The 19193-nt window shown below is 35.2% G+C and overlaps 1 protein-coding gene and 1 pseudogene across 4 annotated transcripts in view; one reads left to right on the forward strand and one right to left on the reverse strand.

Annotated features, from left to right (window-relative positions):
* The window catches only part of XRCC4 (X-ray repair cross complementing 4), a 269968-nt gene that overhangs the window by 192044 nt on the left and 58731 nt on the right, over positions 1-19193 (forward strand). The window lies entirely within an intron of this gene.
* On the reverse strand, positions 8098-8842 carry LOC129037085 (coenzyme Q-binding protein COQ10 homolog B, mitochondrial-like; annotated as a pseudogene).

A 19193-nucleotide genomic window follows, 5' to 3' on the forward strand; every position in this document is an offset into this window, starting at 1 on the left:
TAATCCAAAATAATAATATATGGCATGTAACCATTATATAAATGCTTTGTGGGACAATAAGGCATATTACTTTAAATGAAAGCCTATTTTACCTGGTAATATCTACTCTTTGATCACAGTTTTGCCTTCTGTATTATATCAGATAAATCTTCTACATTAAAGTTACTCATATAAAATAGAGTCATGTTGAGTACATAAAATTTGTGCAAATGCATCATATTCTCTCTATTCCCCTCTCCTAAATAAAAAGGGGGAGGGAAGAGAGAGAGAGGAAAGGGAACAATTTAAATAGTGCTGGGCATTCTAGTCCAGCATATGCCCAGGAGTGAAAATGAAATGGGAAACATATATCTCCTTTCCCTAGCTGTTTGAGTTCCCACTATCTTTCTGTTATGTGAGCACTGCATTTAAAGATAAACCTTTACAGGCAACTAAACACAAGGCAACCATGTAACATTTTCTAGTGCTTCATGGAAAACAAATAGCCATAAATCCTAAAATAAGAGGAAACCTGTTGATCCTGGGGTACTGGACCAATTGAAATTTGTATAACATGCTGGACTATGGTATTTTCCTAAGAATTTTTCAGGATAATTTGATTTTCACATTAAGACCTACAATTAAAACTCTATCACTAAATTAGATATAATTCTATTTAACTTGAAGACCATTTTATATTCTGGAGTTTTTCTTCTGCAAGCTAAAAGAGCCTAAGTTTTTAACATTCTTGTGTATAATATTGTTGTCACATATCAGTCTCTTAGTTGGATTTGCTTTTCACTGAATGCACATAATTTTCCATTGTTCCATTAAAGTCATGTCCGCCAAACCCTGTTTATATCTCAGACATGGTGTGATCTTTACAGAGAATAATGGGATACTACACTTCTGTTAGTGTGGGGTGTTCCCTTGTTGTTACACCTTTTTTATTATTATTATGTATTATACTTTAAGTTCTGGGGTACATGTGCGGAACATGCAGGTTTATTACATAGGTAGGTATACATGTGCCATGGTGGTTTGTCGCACTCATCAACCCGTCATCTACGTGTTACGCCCCGTATGCATTAGGTATTTGTCCTAATGCTCTCCCTCCTCTTTCCCCTGACCCCACGACAGGCCACAGTGTGTGACGTTCCCCTCCCTGTGTTTATGTGTTCTCATTGCTTAACTCCCACTTATGAGTCAGAACATGCAGTGTTTGGTTTTCTGTTCCTGTTAGTTTGCTGAAAATGGTGGTTTCCAGCTTCATCCATGTCCCTGCAAATGGCATTAACTCCTTATTTTTTATGGCTGCATAGTATTCCATGGTGTATATGTGCCACATTTTCTTTATCCAGTCTGTCATTGATGTGCATTTGGATTGGTTCCAAGTCTTTGCTATTGTAAATAGAGTTGCAATAAACATAAGTGTGCATGTGTCTTTATAGTAGAATGATTTTTAATCCTTTGGGGATATACCCAGTAATGAGATTGCTGGGTCAAATGGTCTTTCTGGTTCTAGATCCTTGAGGAATCACCACACTGTCTTCCACAATGGTTGAACTAATTTACACTCCCACCAACAGTGTCAAAGCATTCCTATTCCTCCACATACTCTCCAACATCTATTGTTTCCTGACTTTTTAATGATCGCTATTCTTACTGGAGTGAGATAGTATCTCATTGTGGTTTTGATTTGCATTTCTCTAATGGCCAGTGATGATAAGCTTTTTTTCATATGTCTGTTGGCTGCATAAATGTCTTCTTTTGAGAAGTGTCTGTTCATATCCTTTGCATACTTTTGGATGGGGTTGTTTTATTCTTGTTAATTTGTTTGAGTTCCTTGTAGATTCTGGATATTAGACCTTTGTCAGATGGATAAATTGCAAAAATTTTCTTCCATTCTGTAGGTTGCCTGTTCACTCTGATGATAGTTTCTTTTGCTGTGCAGAAGCTCTTTAGTTTAATTAGATCCCATTCATTAATGTTGGCTTTTGTTGCAATTGCTTTTGGTGTTTTAGTCATGAAGTCTTTGCCTGTGTCCTGAATGGTATTGCCTAGGTTTTCTTCTAGGGTTTTTATAGTTTTAGGTTTTACGTTTAAGTCTTTTAATCCATCTTGAGTTGATTTTTGTATAAGGTGTAAGGAAGGGATCTAGTTTCAGTTTTCTGCATATGGCTACCCAATTTTCCCAGCACCATTTATTAAATAGGGAATCCTTTCCCCCTCGCTTGTTTTTGTCAAGTTTGTCACAGATTGGATGGTTGTAGATGTATGGTGTTATTTCTGAGGCCTCTGTTCTGTTCCATTGGTCTATATATCTGTTTTGGTGCCAGTACCGTGCTGTTTTGGTTACTGTAGCCTTGTAGTATAGTTTGCAGTCAGGTAGCATGATGCCTCCAGCCTTGTTCTTTTTGCTTAGGATTGTCTTGGCTATATGGGCTCTTTTTTTTTTTGTTCTGTGTGGCCATTAAACCTTTTATTCCTGAGTTATCACTACTTTTCTAGTTGTAGATACTGCTGCTCCTGTGTCAGGGCTCACCGCTATGTGAGCAAGCTACTTAATGAGTCTACGCCTCAATATTATAATTTCTAAAATGGGAATAGCAATACCTACCTCGTTAAAATTAAAGAGACGACAGACAATTATATTATGCCAGGCACATGATAAATGTTCAATATTGGTAAATGCCCTAACTCTTGCTCATGTTCATTCTGTTTTCCCTTTCCAGTACCCAGCTGTCTAGGTTTGAATGTAAACTGTCTTCCAAGTCAGGTTAATTACTTGTGGAAAAATTACACTACAAAAGCATTTGTCTTTGTTATGTTTAATAATTTATAATATAATTTTTATCATCTGAAATTCCAGAATAATTACAAAGTATCAAGTGTTGTGTTATGTAATTTTTGTACCTTCCCTGCTCATGCCATGTACTTTGTGTATTTTGAAATCATAAGCATCTTTTCAACAAATATTTGCTGAGTACCTAATGTGAGCCAGACAGTGACTTAGGCACAGAGGATAGAAGACATGGTGGTGAGCAAAGCAGCTGAGATTATGTTTTAGTGGTGTGAAACAAGTGAAAAAGAATAAATAAACATAGACACATTGTAAAATAATAAAGAAATATGCAGATAATTAAGGTGATGCAAAAGATAGTGATGAGGTGGTTCCTTTTTATATAGAATGGCCAGGAAATTGGCATTTAAGCTGAGCCTAAATGACAAGCAGACATCTTGCAAAGATTGAAAGAAAGGTAATGCAAAGGCCCTCAGGTGAGCAAATCCACTGTATTGAAGGAGTAGAAATATGTACCATGTAGGGGAATGAGAGGGAGTGGTCTGTGATGTATGTATCAATGAAATAAGCTTTGAGGGCCAATGGTTTTTAAATTTTATTCAAAGTATAATGGTAAATTTTAAGGGCAATGACATGGACTGATGTGGTTTTTAAAAGATTGCTATTATCAGTATGTGGAAAATGGATTTGGAAGTAAGGAGTTATCACTGTGTGGAAAATGGATTTGGAAGTAAGGAGTTATCACTGTGGAAAATGGATTTGGAAGTAGGGAGCTTGTGATAACAGACAGATCAGGTAGGAGGTTTTAACAGTAATCCAAGTGGAAGTCGGTCTTAGAGTAGGCTAATAGAGGACCTAGTGAAGAATTCTTAGGTCATGCATATGTTTTAGCAGTAAAGTTCCCAAGACTTGCTAGTAGGTTTGATTTAGAATAAGGGAGAGAGAGGAATCAGGAGGATTCCTATGTTTTAGCTTGACAAACTGGGTAAATGGTGCAGCTTTCAGACACGGGAAGAACTGAGAAAGAAACAGCTTTGCAGGTCATGAAAATAGATGGTTCTGTTTTGGCTAGGTTAGGTTTTAGAAACTTAACAGACATCACAGCAGAGATACCAAGATATATATGAATCTAGAATTCCTGCGACAAATGAGGTATGGAGATAAAGATTGGAGAGTCCTAGACATTTTGGATTTATGACCATGATCTTAAAGTGAGCACAGACAGCATGAGTGGCTGTTTCTCTTCAGCAATATGTGGATGGTTCCTAATGTGTAGATTTACACAGCAAATACAATGAAAGTAAAGAAAGGGATTATTGTAGTGTCAGATTTACATGCATGATTCTTTAATGGATTGTAGCATTTGTGGAAAAATGAATACAGTTGGTCTTTGAATAACTATTTTGTTGATTATACCTGGATTTGATACCCAGGTGATTCCTTCCTGGGCTCTTAACTCAATTTTAGTATGATCCCAGAACTGGATTTAAATACAGACAGTCCCGATTTACAATGTCTTGACTTAGGATTTTTTGACTTTATGATGGTGCAAAAGCAATATACATTCAGTAGAAACCCTACTTTGAATTTGAATTTTGGTCTTTTCCTGGACTAGCGATATGTGGTACAATACTTTCTCAAGATGCTGAGCCAAATCATCTAACACAGAGCCTATTTTAATAATAAAGTGGCGAATAACTCATGTATTTTATTGAATACTGTACTGAAAGTGCTCTGAGCATGTCTAAGATAGGTTAGGCTAAGCTATGATGTTTGGTAGATGGTATGATTTCAATACTTGTTTCTTCCAAAATCCATGATGAAATTTGATCCCAAATGTGTCAGTATTGAGAGGTGACACCTTTAAGAGGTGATTGGGTTATGAGGGCTTTACCCTAATGAAGGGATTAATCCATTCATTTATTAATGGATTAATCATTCATAGATTAATGCATTAATGGGTTATCATGGGAATGAGGCTGATGGCTTTATATGAAGAAGAAGTGGAAGAAGAGAAATCTGAGCTGGCATGCTCTGCCCCCTTGCCACATGATGCCCTGAACAATCTCAGGATTCTACAGAGGCTTCACCCATAAGAGTGGTCTCTCCAGATGTGGCCCCTCAACCTTAGACTTCCCAGGATCCAGAACTTTAATAAAGAAATTCCTTTTCTTTATAAGTTACCATTTCCTATTTAATATACCTAACCTAGTGTCTTTGTGTGTTTTCTGTTGCTTGTAACAGAATCTTGTTATAATTTGTTGCTTATAACAGAATCTTGTTATAATTGTTTACTTATGAATTTTCAATTTGTGATGGTTTTATTGGGATGTAACCCATCATAAGTGAAGGAACATCTATATATTTAGTATTGGGGGAAGTTCTAAGAGGACATAATTAATTTATTTAAATCACACTTTATATTGAACTCATCTATCTATGTAGAATCAGTGAATCAAAAGAATTTGTTGGGAGCCTTTCAAGTTGTAGATTCTGATTTCATAGTTTAGTCAGGCAGAGAAAACAAAGATATGTGAAACCATAATAGAGCAATTTTTTGGGTAACTGTGATAGTCATTAGTTCTGTTCACCAAATATTTCCAGCTCTCTGCCTTCTGGGCACATGATGAAATTGCACTTCACAGCTATCGTTGAGTAAGACTATATTAGTTCTTGCCAGCAAGTTTTGATTAAAAGTGACATATGTAACTTCTGAGCCAGAGAACTTTCTTCTGCCATAGCAACTGGCAAAGCTGGTGGCTGCCCTCTCCCTGGATCCTGGAATAAGGAGACAGCACGGAGTGGAGCCCTCAGGCCGCCCATGATGGACATACAACAGAATGAAAAATTAAAGCTTTGTCATTTCAATCCACTGACATGTTGGGGTATTTGTTACTGTATATAACCCGACCTATTCCAACTGATGGGTTACAGAGACATCTAAATATAGCATATTTTTAGCACCATCACACTCCTATGTCCATTTAAAAATAAGAAACTATAAAACAACACTGGTTGAAAGTTTAATATCATTACCATGAAGTGAATATTGACACCTTCACTGTAAGCAGAATAGTCAAAATAAACCATTGTTTAGCTACCTTGTTACAAATTTACAAGTTCGTTACACATTTCTATATGTTATAATCTGGAAGTTTTGTTTTCTGTCTGTACCAATGTGATTGTCTAGTACAGAAACTTTAGGATAACTATACATTCTTTGATGATTTTGCAAAAATAATTTAATATCTTGTTTAAGAAAAATACAGCATTTTTATTTAATATCTTGTTTAATAAAGAAAACAATATCTTGTTTAATAAAGCATTTAATATTTTGTTTAATAAAGAAAAATGCATCATTTTCAAGCAGGTAGTAGGAGTAGGTTTTATTATTTACAGAGCTATTCAACAAATGCTCTTTTATTAGCTCATCAATTTGCCAGTCAGACAAATGGAGTCTCCCATCCAGGAGGTTAAGAGAGAAAACACTCAGATTTCACATCACTTCACCCCACCTAATGACTTCACTTTCCATTTGACTTGTTGTCTGGCTCTATTAATTATTGAACTAAAAAAATGTACTAACCAAATTGAAGCTGTAGTCTTCACTCCCACTAAATATGCAGAGATTAACCACAATGCAGATGATCTGGAAACATAAATTAATTTTAGTCATAGAATTTTTGAGGTAGAAATATGGTAAGAAACACTTTTCTTTACTAAATATTTAGTGGTATCTGTCTTAGTCCATTTTTACTGCGATAATAAAACACCACAGTCTGGGTAATTTATAGATAATGGAAATTTACTTCTCACAGTTCTGAAGGCTGAGAAGTCCAAGATCAAGGTTCTGGCATTGTGTCTGATGAGGGCTTTCTTGCTGCATCTTCACAAGGTTAAAAAAGACAAATGCTATGTCTTCCCATGATGGAAGGCAGCGGCGCAAAAAAGTGCCTAAACTAGTTTTCTCTAGCCCCTTTTTTAACTGTACAAAAAATAAATAAGTTAACATTATTAAGTTACTACTTCAGTCTTTATGTTGTTTTTTAAAAATAATCAGTTTGAGGCCAGGCGCAGTGGCTCATGCCTGTAATCCTAGCACTTTGGGAGGCCGAGGCGGGTGGATTACCTGAGCTCAGGAGTTTGAGACCAGCCTGGGCAACATGGTGAAACCCTGTCTCTACTAAAATACAAAAGAAATTAGCTGAGCGTGGCGACATGTGCCTATAATCCCAGCTACTTGGGGGGCTAAGGCAGGAGAATTGCTTGAACTGAGGAGGCGGAGATTGCAGTGAGCCGAGATTTCGCCACTCCACTCCACCACTCCACTCCAGCCTGGGCGGCAGAGCAAGACTCTCTCTCTACCAAAACAAAAAAAAGATATATATATTTTATAATGTACTTTTATATATATTTTATATTATATATAATATATAATATAAAAATATACTATATATTTTATATTATATATAATAAAATATATAATATAAAAATATACTATATATTTTTATGCATATCAGTTTGAAACACATTATTGAAAGTGAATACACACAATAAATTGAAAAATAGGGATGCATAGTGCTGGATACATATCAACCAACTTATCTTCATCTGTTGCCTGCTGTTGTAGACAAAATTTGACACACAATTAGCATATTGACAGAGCAGCCAGAATACGTAGGAGAAAGTGGCAAACTACTAGAAATGTAGCTTAAAGCTCTGGATCCATCACCAAAAATACTAAAAATAAAAATAAAAAAATTCATTGTTTATCTGGGAGCTAACCACACTATGGCACTGAATTATCTACTACTCACAAAACAATTTTTAAAATATCAAAAGTGCCAGAGAACCTTCATTAACAGTGTTTTTAAGTCAAAGTTTTTACTTTAAATATGTGATGATTACTCAAATACCCCAAGCCATATGGCAGGCCCTATCACAATAAGTTACAAATAGTCTGAATTTAATAACTTAAATGTGATATGGTTGCTGTAATACATACTGTGTGAATATCTTAATTAACCTCTTTCAGGTAGGTGATAATTAAAAGATTTAAATTTACAGTTTCAATTTCTGCTTAGAAGAATGATGTCAGTGTTCTAGCAATAGTGATGGCATCCCATTGTAAATGCAGAACATGATAATGTCTGTACAAGTGAATCTATATTCTATGTGCTAGTTTTCAATGGTGCAAGTTTATAACCGAAGCTGGGTTTAACAGATGCTTTCTGACTTCTGAAAACATCATAAAAATCCTTCCTAAAGTGAACAAACTAAAGTTACAAGTAGGTGACACCAGTTGTTTTTTCCCTTTATGCATGATGAACTTCATGAAGCATTAACTCCTGAGGTATATTTGTTTCTGGACCATACAACTTACATCCTCTTTCAAAGGCAGCTACCATCTGCTTTACAACTTCATCGAAAAACAGTGTAGCAAGCTGAGAGTGTAGAAGAAATTGAAATTCAAAAGAAATTGAATTTCAAAAGAAATTGAAAAATCAGAGGTACATATTTTTGAGTAGCCTGGAAGACCTGGGCTAAAACGCTAGTCTCCAAATGATTGAGAAGTTTCCCATCAATACAGGATGCCTTTCCGAAATGAGGTTTCACCAAGGTTACTACTGATGTATATTGCCCCAACACAGGTGGAAACCCAATTTCTAATTGTGTTTTACAATATCTGGATCTCTCTGATACTACATCTGATGTTTTACACCAAGGAATGAAATGCTTATAATCCTCTATTCCTGATACTACATCATGCATTTCCTTCATGTTTCCTGAATGTCTTAAAATTCTTCTCTCTGAATATTCTTTCCTTTTGTTTATTAATGGTGCCGCAATTTTGAAGAAAGTTCTTACACATATCTCCTTAGGCAAAATTGAGGTATGTAGTAGAAGAGTTCTGCTCATCAGTATACCACAGGAAGCTAAATATCTGACATTCTGCACAGACCCCTGCACTGAAGCCCACACTCCGACCACTGTAGCCGACTTCAGATGGCATCCCAAGACCACCCTTCTCAAGGCTGCCTGACCAGTCCAAGCTGCCATGATAGACTCCTCTCCAGCCCTTTTATAAGACATGAATCCATTCATAAGGGCAGAGCCTTCATCACTTAATTACTTCCCCAAAAGGCTCCACCTCTTAATATCACCTCATTGGGGATTAAGCTTCAACATGAATTTTGGAGGGTCACCATCATTCAAACCATATCAATCTGTTTATCTGTTGTTTAGTTGTAAACTGGCATAGAAAGCCAAATGAAGTATGAGGGACTTTATTCATGGTCACTGTATTTGCCCACTGTGTATCTCATCAGGATTTCTCTATATATCCTCTTTCCTGGAGTTTCTTTTAGTGCAAGGTTTACCTACGCTACATGATAGCTATAGGAAAAACTCCTGGTATTTCAAGCTAATGTTTGTGAAGAACATCCCCCGTATCTTAAGACTTGCAAAATAAATAGCATTCCACTCAAAAGACATCTTGCAATACTGGTATAGTTAGCTATAAGAATATCAAGCAATATAAGGTAGGAGACCTGGGTTCAGGTTTCAACTGTGTAATTTACTAAACCATATGACTTTTTAACCTCTTTCAAATCTGTCTCCTTCTTTCCATGCCTCCTTCACTGCTTTGATTTAAGCCCTTCTTACATAGCTCCCTTTCAGACTTCACTCCAGTACAGCTGCCAGAGTGATCCTTCTAAGATGTTAATCAGTGTCAAGTCTTTTTAATGAGTCCCTACAGTTCTCAAGATAAAGTTCAAACCCCTGAATTTAGTATACACAGGCTTTCATGAGCTGCGCTTTCCCTAACTCCCTAGTCCTAAGATTGTAAAGTGAGACAGGCTGTTAGCAAAATGCAGCTCACGTATGTGTTTGGTCGAGTTTGCACTGTTTTTTTTTTTTTAATTTTGTACCATCATTAATTTAAAAATTGAAACCTTTTATGGCTTTGGAAACTAGAAGATATTCCCTCACATGGTGGCAATTGGTTATACTGACCGTTCTCTTTAGAATGGACATTCACTCTTAAATTTACTACAGTTTCCACCCACAAAGTTTTACCCCCTTATGTAACTTGTGGGCAATTTGCATTCGTCTCTGGCCTCATCTCTAACCACTTTTTTATGTTCATCATTTATAGCACTGAACTATGCCAAGTTCCTCCAATGTTGTCTGATTACCTTTGCCTGGAATTCTCTCCTGCCCTTTTCATTTCTTTGTCTCACTAAAAGTGCCAAGTAACAAAGGTATTCCCCCACCAAAGGGGACTATCTGCTTTTGATTAGCTACCTTCTATAGAAGTTGACTGCCTGGACAGATCATTGTCCAAAGACAACAAAAGACTCATCCATTAGGCACCCGGTGCCATTTAACAGGAAGGAAATATTGGTGCTTCAAGGAGGGCATTTATTTAGCCTTAATACTAGCCTATTTGGCATCATAAGTAAGAGAAAGAAAAGATGAAGAAATATGTCAGAAATAGATTCTGATTCAAATGCTACAATTGGGGTTAGTTACCATTAAATAGCAGAATAGAAAATGGATGACTCCTATGGCAAATGGTTTGGGGAGAGACAATGTCGAAGTTGCTTGGCATGACAATGAGTGCCTTAAAACCATTTGGCCTAGAAGTTTCACCTGCAGGAATTTATCCAAGGAAAATAACCATGAATGTACGCAACTAACTGAATGATATTTATAATAGCAAAAAAGAAAAGAAGCAATTTAAATGTCCAACATTAGAAAATTGGTTAAGTGATTAGTTTTAAGACAGTACTTCTTAAAGTATAGGATTCCATAGGAGTGTGTTGACAACCATGTCAGAAAAGCCCGAAGCTCTTCATCACCACTTCAATCGGAGTAGTTTCAGTTTTATGTGTTGTACATATTAAGGTTCCATGTGAGACTTTGTTTAGGAAAAAAAAAAATCTGATCATAAAAATAAAAATTTGAACCGAGCGTGGTGGCTCACGCCTGTAATCCCAGCACTTTTGGAGACCGAGGCAGGTGGATCACGAGGTCAGGAGATCGAGACCATCCTGGCTAACACGGTGAAACCCCATCTGTACTAAAAATACAAAAAATTAGCCGGGCATGGTGGCGAGCGCCTGTAGTCCCAGCTACTTGGGAGGCTGAGACAGGAGAGTGGCACGAACCTGGGAGGTGGAGCTTGCAGTGAGCTGAGATTGCGCCACTGCACTCCAGCCTGGGCGACAGAGCAAGATGCCGTCTCAAAAAATAAAATAAAATAAAAATTTGAAAACCATTGGACTCTGTAAATTCTAGTAACTTATACGACAATATATATTTGGAAACATGTATGTTAACAGCTCAGGTTATCTTTGGGTAGTGACTTTTTTGTTTGTTTGTTTTTGCTTGGATTTGTCTGTGTTTTCCATATTGTCTACAGCAAACATGGTACTTCTGTAGCCAGACCAGAAAAAAATGGTTTTTGCAAAAAAACAAAAACAGAATTGATAACAAATAGTCCACAAGCCACTGAAAATTCTCCAGCTTACCATTTTTGGCATTCAAATAATAGGTTTGTAAACCTGCTGTAGTTATGAAATGTTTCCTACTAAGTATCATAGGTTATAAAGAACGTTGAAGATACAGTTCAACACCCTCATTTTACATTTGAAGAAACTATGTCCAAAATGTTTCACTTTGTCAAAGCTAGAGCTGGGACCTCATGGTCTTCTGATTCCATTGCCTTTTCTGCTATCCACCTAATTTATAAAATGTATATTCATAATTCTTATTTCTTCCATTTATGTCTACCTAGTTGGAGCATTCATCATTGTGTTACTACTTTTTCCTTTGAGTGAAAACTAATATTTTTGAGGTGCCAGTGATAAAAATTTCTCTGTTTAAAAAAATTTGTCACAAACTAGGACATTAAAACAGGTCCAAAAGCTCTCATATAACTAATTGTTCTGATTTACACAATTGGAGTTTTATAATTGACTTTATTCCACTAATTCATTAAATGTGTATGTTTAGTCAAATTTATAATTTCGAATTGAACTAAATTGACTCCAAATATTCTTACTGTTTTCATTCTCTCTTGGCATCTACAAGGAAGACATTAGAACATGTTCCATGTGCCCCACCTTCCTTCTCAGACATGAATGTACTTGTGAAGCACTCTGTCTTGTATTTTAGGGTCTTAACTCATCTCGGAGTTATCTTACTATGATCACATTGATCTAACCCCCAAAGTAATGGCTCTGTGTAATATTTTCTACATATGTATGTATGTCAGGACTTTCCCATGGTTTCTTTCACATTTTAATGTTGAGAAGTGAAAACTGGGTATCCAGTCAAGCTTGGAGAGTCTGAAGAAATAGTATGAGGTAATGTGTTTCAAATAAAGGAAAATGAGAAGATGCATAAACTTAAGTCACTTCCCAAAAACCTTCTACCAACCCAGAGCAAAAAAAAAAAAAAAAGTGAATAATTCATGATGAAAGGTAATCAAATACATAAAATACATAGAAGTTTTTAAGGTGAAATTGATATAGTTTGTTATTGATGATCCTATTCATGAAAAAACTTAGAAAAGAGGGACTTTGTAGAGCACTTTGATGTTTAATTATTCTGGTAAAAAGGGAAGTCAATATACCCTATAACATATTAGATCTATAACCAACCGCACAATATTGTACCTTAACTCAGTGACTAAGAATTTTTTTAACCATTTTCTCTAAGAATCCTAATGTTTTAATTTACTTAAAATGTAAATCTTTCAGATGTGTATCTCACAGAGAACATTTTGCTTAAAAGAATTGTAATTAAAACTGAAATCATTTATAAAGTTGTTTTTACCAAAATAATTCCTTTGAGCATCACATGTAGGAAATTTGGGGTGAATTTTTAAATATTTTTAAATGTCATAGTTTTATGACCTCTTCTGATTTAGTCATTCTCATTGTTTTAATGCACTTGGGCTGTTGTTCATTTACTCTAGGATTGAGCATAGAAGCTCATAGATGTAAAATGGAATTTAATTTGTAAACAATCAATTTAATAACTTGAATTTCATGTAAATATATTTTCTCATGATTAAACCTTTGTTGACATAATATGTCAGTGTTTCCAAGGAAGCAGTCACATTTAGGAGTAACTATGCTATTAGCTAAAAATTTCAATATAGAAATATTATTGTGACACCTCTTAAAGTTTTAAGTTAAATACTTATAGTATATACTATTAGAATAGCACTACCTGATTATTTTCTAGATATTTAAGAATAATATTTTATGTATATATTAAACAGTACAGTTTTCAAAGCACACACAGATTATTTCATTTAGTTTTGACATATACCCTGTGAAAGACAGCAATGAGGAAGATTATTTAAAAATTAGGATAGTGAGACTAGTGACAGACTCAAAATTTCATGGCTGTTATTTGATAGGGCAGGCCTAGAACCTGGTGCTTGCCCAGGATTATTTCTGCTTATCTTTTAACCTCTATAAATGAAGACGTATACCCTAGAATTGTTTACAGCTTAATAAAAAGCAAGTTGCAGAATTGTACATATGTTATAAAGCAAATAATATAAACAAAAAAAACAAATATTTTCCATTGTTACCTAAATAAATGTGTAGATGGTTACATATAAACTGTTAAGATTGGTTATCTCTGGGGTATGTGGGGCTGGAATTGACACTGAGGGGTGTTTCAAAGGGGATTCTAGCCTTATCTGAAATACAATCTAAATATATTTCTGTATGGCTTGTGAAGTTAAAAATTTTTCATTTAACTTTAAGGAATATACAGGTAGACTATGAGAGTTACTGAACTATACCAGGAAGGAGTGGGAATGGATAGAGAGGTAAATGGAAGAGTCGCTGCTGTTTCATGAATAAAAACAGGTCATTACACTGTCTTTGGAATCCCTATGTAATTATTTTATGTCTTGTTGTAACCTACTGGTTGGCAGAAATAAAGGAATCAAAAGAGCATCTTTTCAGAATCATTCTAATTTGTTCATAGTTTTGGGAAATATTCAGCAAAGATAAACTGGCCATGGTGCCATATTGTGCAACAAATTAATATCAGTCAAGGGGGGGTTGTTTGTTTCATTGACAATAGCACTGGTAAATTAAAAGTAATAAATTCAGTTGAAAACCACGTGTAATTCTGAGTCGTATATGTTCCGATCCCATTGGTAACTCCTTTGGGCTCTGTTCAGCGGGGCGGAGGCATGGTTCATGATTCCCTCCATTGTCACTTCACCCTCCTGGAATGTAGCAACTGATTTTCAAAAGCTGAAACCATGACTTTTCACAGGAGCTTGTTATTCCTTTTTTCAAAGTTTGTTTGAATCAGAGTGGGATTAGTCTAAGATATCCCCTGTGCTTGGCATGTGTTCCTTTAGAAAAGCTAGCTGATCCAGCCCTTAATTCCTGGTTAGTAAGATAATAGACATAGCTGGGTGAGGTTCTAAAGATGGAATAATTTGGCACAACACATCTCTGACTGAAATCTAAATGTGACTCTTGAGACCAATGGACTGAATTTGTCTGTCTGCGTGAATTTCACTTTCCTTTCTCAATTAATCAACTTCGTGTCTGAAGTGTCTAAAAGAAGCTCTTCTCTAACTTTTCTGGCTCACACATTTACTTTTCTGTCTGACAGCTTGTCACCTTTATTCTAGGCCCAAAGCATCCAACAAGTAGTTTTTGCCCTTGCTTAGTGGCTCTCTGATATGATTTTCCAAAATGTACACTTTATAATCCAGGAAATCCTCTACATTCATGATAGCCATAACAGTGATGGCAATAATAAGAGCAGCTAACATTTATTTAGCCCCACGTGATTATGGGGGCTGGCAAGTCTGAAATATGTCTGGCAAGCAGGCTGGCTGGAAACTCAAATAGGAGTTAATGCTGCAGTCTTGAGGCAGAATTTCTTCTCTTGGAATCCTCAGTTTTTGCCCTTAAGGGCTTTCAACTGACTGGATGAAGCCCACCCATATTTTTTAAGGTAATATCCCTTACTGAAAGTCAAGTGATTGAATATATTAACTACATCAACAAAATGGCTTCATAGCAACACCTAGAATAATGTTTTATTGAATAACTAGGTACTCTTACCTAACCAGTTGACATATAAAACTAACCATCACAAGCTAGGAACACAAAGTACATGAGAAGATTGAGAAGGAATGTTGAGAGAGGTGGACAATGGGAGGTTATTGCAATAATGCAGATAACTGACGATGTGCACCTAAAGTAGTTGAGGACTAGATGAAAATTATGGGACGAATCTAAACAATGTGAAAGAGGTAGAGTTGACGGTATCTGGTGACCATTTGGACAAATAATGTAATCAGTAGTAGGAGACTGCCACCAATAATAAATTCATTGACCATCAGTTTTCTAGTCTGGCCTGTGAAGGATTAAGATTCGTGTATGTTGTGTATCTAGGATTTGTTAGGCATACTGCCTCGGTGTAATGACACAGAGTTTTTGAATGACTCTTCTCCAGCCCATTCTCCTGCCCTCTTACCCTGCCTTTTCACATCAACATATTCTGAGGAAATTGAAAAAGAAGGTCATAAATTTTGAAAAGATCCATTAGTAGGCTTGGCATTCTGCCCATTCATAACATTTCAGGGACAATATGAGAAAAGAAGAGAAACATCTTTTGTACAAAATCATTGGCTGAAACTTAGCCATCTTGATTTACAAACAATCTAAAACCCAATATCCTAGTGTAACAGAGAGAGAATAGCACAGCTTTCTATGCCTTATTTCACAAATGTTAATGTGAAGGAGAAAAATAAAGCAAGTTAATTTTATTAATGTTGATATTTGACTATGCCAACCAGAAAACTTACTATTTTATAATTTACAATAGTTTTATTTGCTTACATTATAAATGATCCAGAATGGAGATGGAGAGAGGTACATAGAAATCTAATCATAAAATCTTCATGATACATTTCCATCCATGTAATATTCAAAAGACTGGAATTGCTCTCAATGTTTTGACCATCTGTATAGTGTTAAGTTCCTCCCAAAAATGTGTAATTTTTTTTACTTGAACATATTTCAAATGAATGAATAAATGCATGTCATATATTCATCTTTTCAAAAAACAGTTTTTTAGTTTGTTGATTTTCTCAATTGTTTTCAATTTTATTGATTTCTGCCCTAATATTTATTATTTCTTTTCTTCTGCTTACTGTAGGCTTAAACTGCTCTTCTTTCTCTAGTTTACTAAGATGAAAGCATAGGTTATTATAGACCTTAGACCTTCTTTTCAAATATATGCATTTAAGGCTATAAATTTCCTCTCTAAGCACTGCTTTCATTGCATCCCACACACACAGTTTGATGACTTGTATTTTAATTTTCATGTACTTCAAAATATTGAGTGTCTTCTTGACCCATATGTTCCGAAGTATATTAATCTCCAAATATTTTGGGATTTTTTCTGCTATCTTTCTATTACTGATTTCTAGTTTCATTTTCATTGTGGCTTAAGAACACACTTTTTATGATTTCTGTTCTTCTTAATTTGCTGTTTTTTATGGCACAGAATGTGGTCTGTCTCTGAATGTTCCATGTGAGCTTGAGAAGAATGTATATCATGCAGGTGTTGGATGGAAGATTCTATAAATGTCAATTAATCAAGTTTATTGATAATGCTTTTCAGGACAACTACATCCTTTCTGATTTTTTGCCTACTTGACCATATCAGTTACTGAAAGCAGAGTATTGAAGCCTCCAACTCCAATAATGCATTTGTCTTATTCACCTTTCACTTCTATCAGTTTTGCCTTGTGTATTTTGACATGCTTGTTAGTTGCATACAGGCTTAAGATTATTATGTGTTCTTGTCTATTATGTCTTATTTGACTGAAAAAGTCTTTATTTCTCCTTCACTATTGAAAGATAATTTCACTGAATATAGAATTCTAGGCTGGTGGGTTTCTTTCTTTCAACAACACTTTAAGTATTTCCCTCCAATCTCTTTTTGTTTACATGGCTTCTGATGTCCACTGTAAATCATACCTTGTTTCTGTGTATGTAAGATATTTTTTACCCTCTGGCTTCTTTCAACATTTTCTATTTGATTTGGGTTTTCTTTAGTTTTTAATATGACATGCCTAGGGATATGTTGGTTGAGTTTCCGCTATGGTGTTCTCTAGGCTTCCTGGATATCTGAATTTTGTGACTGGCATTATTTTTAGAAAATTCTTGATAATTATTACTTCAAATATTTTTTCTACTCTGTTTTCTTTTTCTTCTTCTGGTATTCTAATTATATATATACCTTTTGAAATTGTCTCACAGTTCTTGGATATTCTGTTCTATTTTTTCATTCTTTTATCTCTTTCAGTTTATATCATTTTTTGTTGACCTGTTTTTAAGCTTACTGATTATTTCATTAACTGTATTCATTCTACTGATGAGCCCATCAAAGGTATTCTACAGTTCTGTTACAGTGCTTTTGATTTCTAGCATTTCATTTTGATTCTTTCCTGGAGTTTCCCTGTCTCTACTTACATTACCCATCTGTTTTTGCATATAGTCTACTTTTTCCATTAGTATCCTTAATATATTAATCATAATTACTTTACCGTGTCTGATGACTTGAACATCTGTGTCATATTTGAGTATGGTTTTGATGCTTGTTTCTACTATTAAACTATGTTTTATTCCTTGCTTTCTGGAATACCTTGTAATTTTCTGTTGAAAGCTGGACATGTATCAGGTGATAGGAACTGAAGAGAATAGACTTTTAGTGTGAAGATGAGCATTTGGGTAAGAATTGTGCTATATTTAATGTTTGTTGTAGCTGTAGGTGTCAGAAGCTTCAAATTCCCTCCTGCTGTCCTTGCTTTTGTCTCCACTGTGAAATTTTGGCTTTCCTAAATTCTTCTCAGAGATAGTCTGCATCTTTCAGCTCTTTCAACTGCAGTCCACTGTTATAATACTGGAGTCCTTTTGGTGTGGTGGTATGATGTGGGAGAAAAGCATTCTCGATTTTTGTGATTAAATCTTAGTCTTTTAGCTGACCTGTACCTTGGGGACTGTGACCTCTACAAGTATTTCTCTGGTTTTGTACCTTTTTTCCCCTCTTAGGTGAAACAAGTTGGTAGAGGAGGTTGAAACATGAGCAATATACATATCCCACGTGGGGCAGGGTTCACTTCTTTCCTAGAGAATAGGCCTTTGTTATGGAGAAGGACCTGGGCATATTTCACCATGATGACTCTCCCCCTGGCAGAATTAGGAGAAGCTCTTTCTTGGATCTTTACCATGAAAATCTGGTGGTGTTCTTGGACATAAACTGTAGGATAGGATGGAGACTCCCTAAGACTGTGGCCTCCAGGAGTTTCTCACTCTCATGCTAGTCTACGTTAAGTCTCTAGCAGTTCATTAAAATTCCCATTTGAGTGTTCCTATCCATTTTTGGCTCCAGTGGCCTCTACCCCAGGTAACCACATCTCAGTTGTGACTCTGGGTTTGTCTTTCTCCAGATTTTTGGATGGTGGTTTGCTCTGCAACCTCAGTTATCTAATTGGTATAAAAAAAGTAATTGATTTTCAGTTTGTTCAGCTTTTTCTTGTTAGGGTAGGAGTAAAGATTATCTTTACGTATTGAATATCTCCTTCATGTAATAAATTTATTTAATCCATAAATAAATGGAAAGCCACAATATTCTTATTTTGACTTATATATACATTGTATAGACTTATATATAAAGTGGAGACCCTTTTATTAATTCTATTTAAGAAAATAGAAACTTAAATATATTTTATTCATTTTATAAATATTTATAACATTACTACTATTATATATCTTAAGTATTCTGATCATATTCTGCACTATGTGATTTGTAAAGATTATCTGCTAAAAATCAATCTTTGGGTAGTTGGACACTGTAAAACATACTATTAAGGCCCAACCTGGTGTTGCTTGTCTGAAAAATAATTTAAAAGAATATGTTTCACTTTATCTGTTACTCACTTAAAGGGAAAATTTTCATTCTGACTTCTTGTTTAAGAGTTCATATGTAGCAATTTAGAGAGTTTAGGGATTTTCTAAATTAGTACAAAGAAGTCCAAGTTCTCCACAATTTTTTCCCTAATTAAATAAATTGAATTTTTATCCTTTTGTCAATGCCCACTATGCAGAGATCTGTAAAGTGCTGTGCTACAAAATTACCACCCTTTATGAATAATGGCAGGTAAAGACTTACTCTTCCTTAGGCATTATAATGTGCCTTTATTGCAGGGGAAATGTAGTATACCCACAAAATCATTACTTTGTTGTTTTGTTGGGTTTTGTATTTTTATTCAGCTTACATAGATTATTTATGTGTTTTCAAAACTTTAAAATCAACAGATGAATGTGAATACATTCTGGTA

Source organism: Pongo pygmaeus, chromosome 4 (genome assembly GCF_028885625.2).
Source record: "Pongo pygmaeus isolate AG05252 chromosome 4, NHGRI_mPonPyg2-v2.0_pri, whole genome shotgun sequence".
NCBI lineage: Eukaryota > Metazoa > Chordata > Mammalia > Primates > Hominidae > Pongo > Pongo pygmaeus.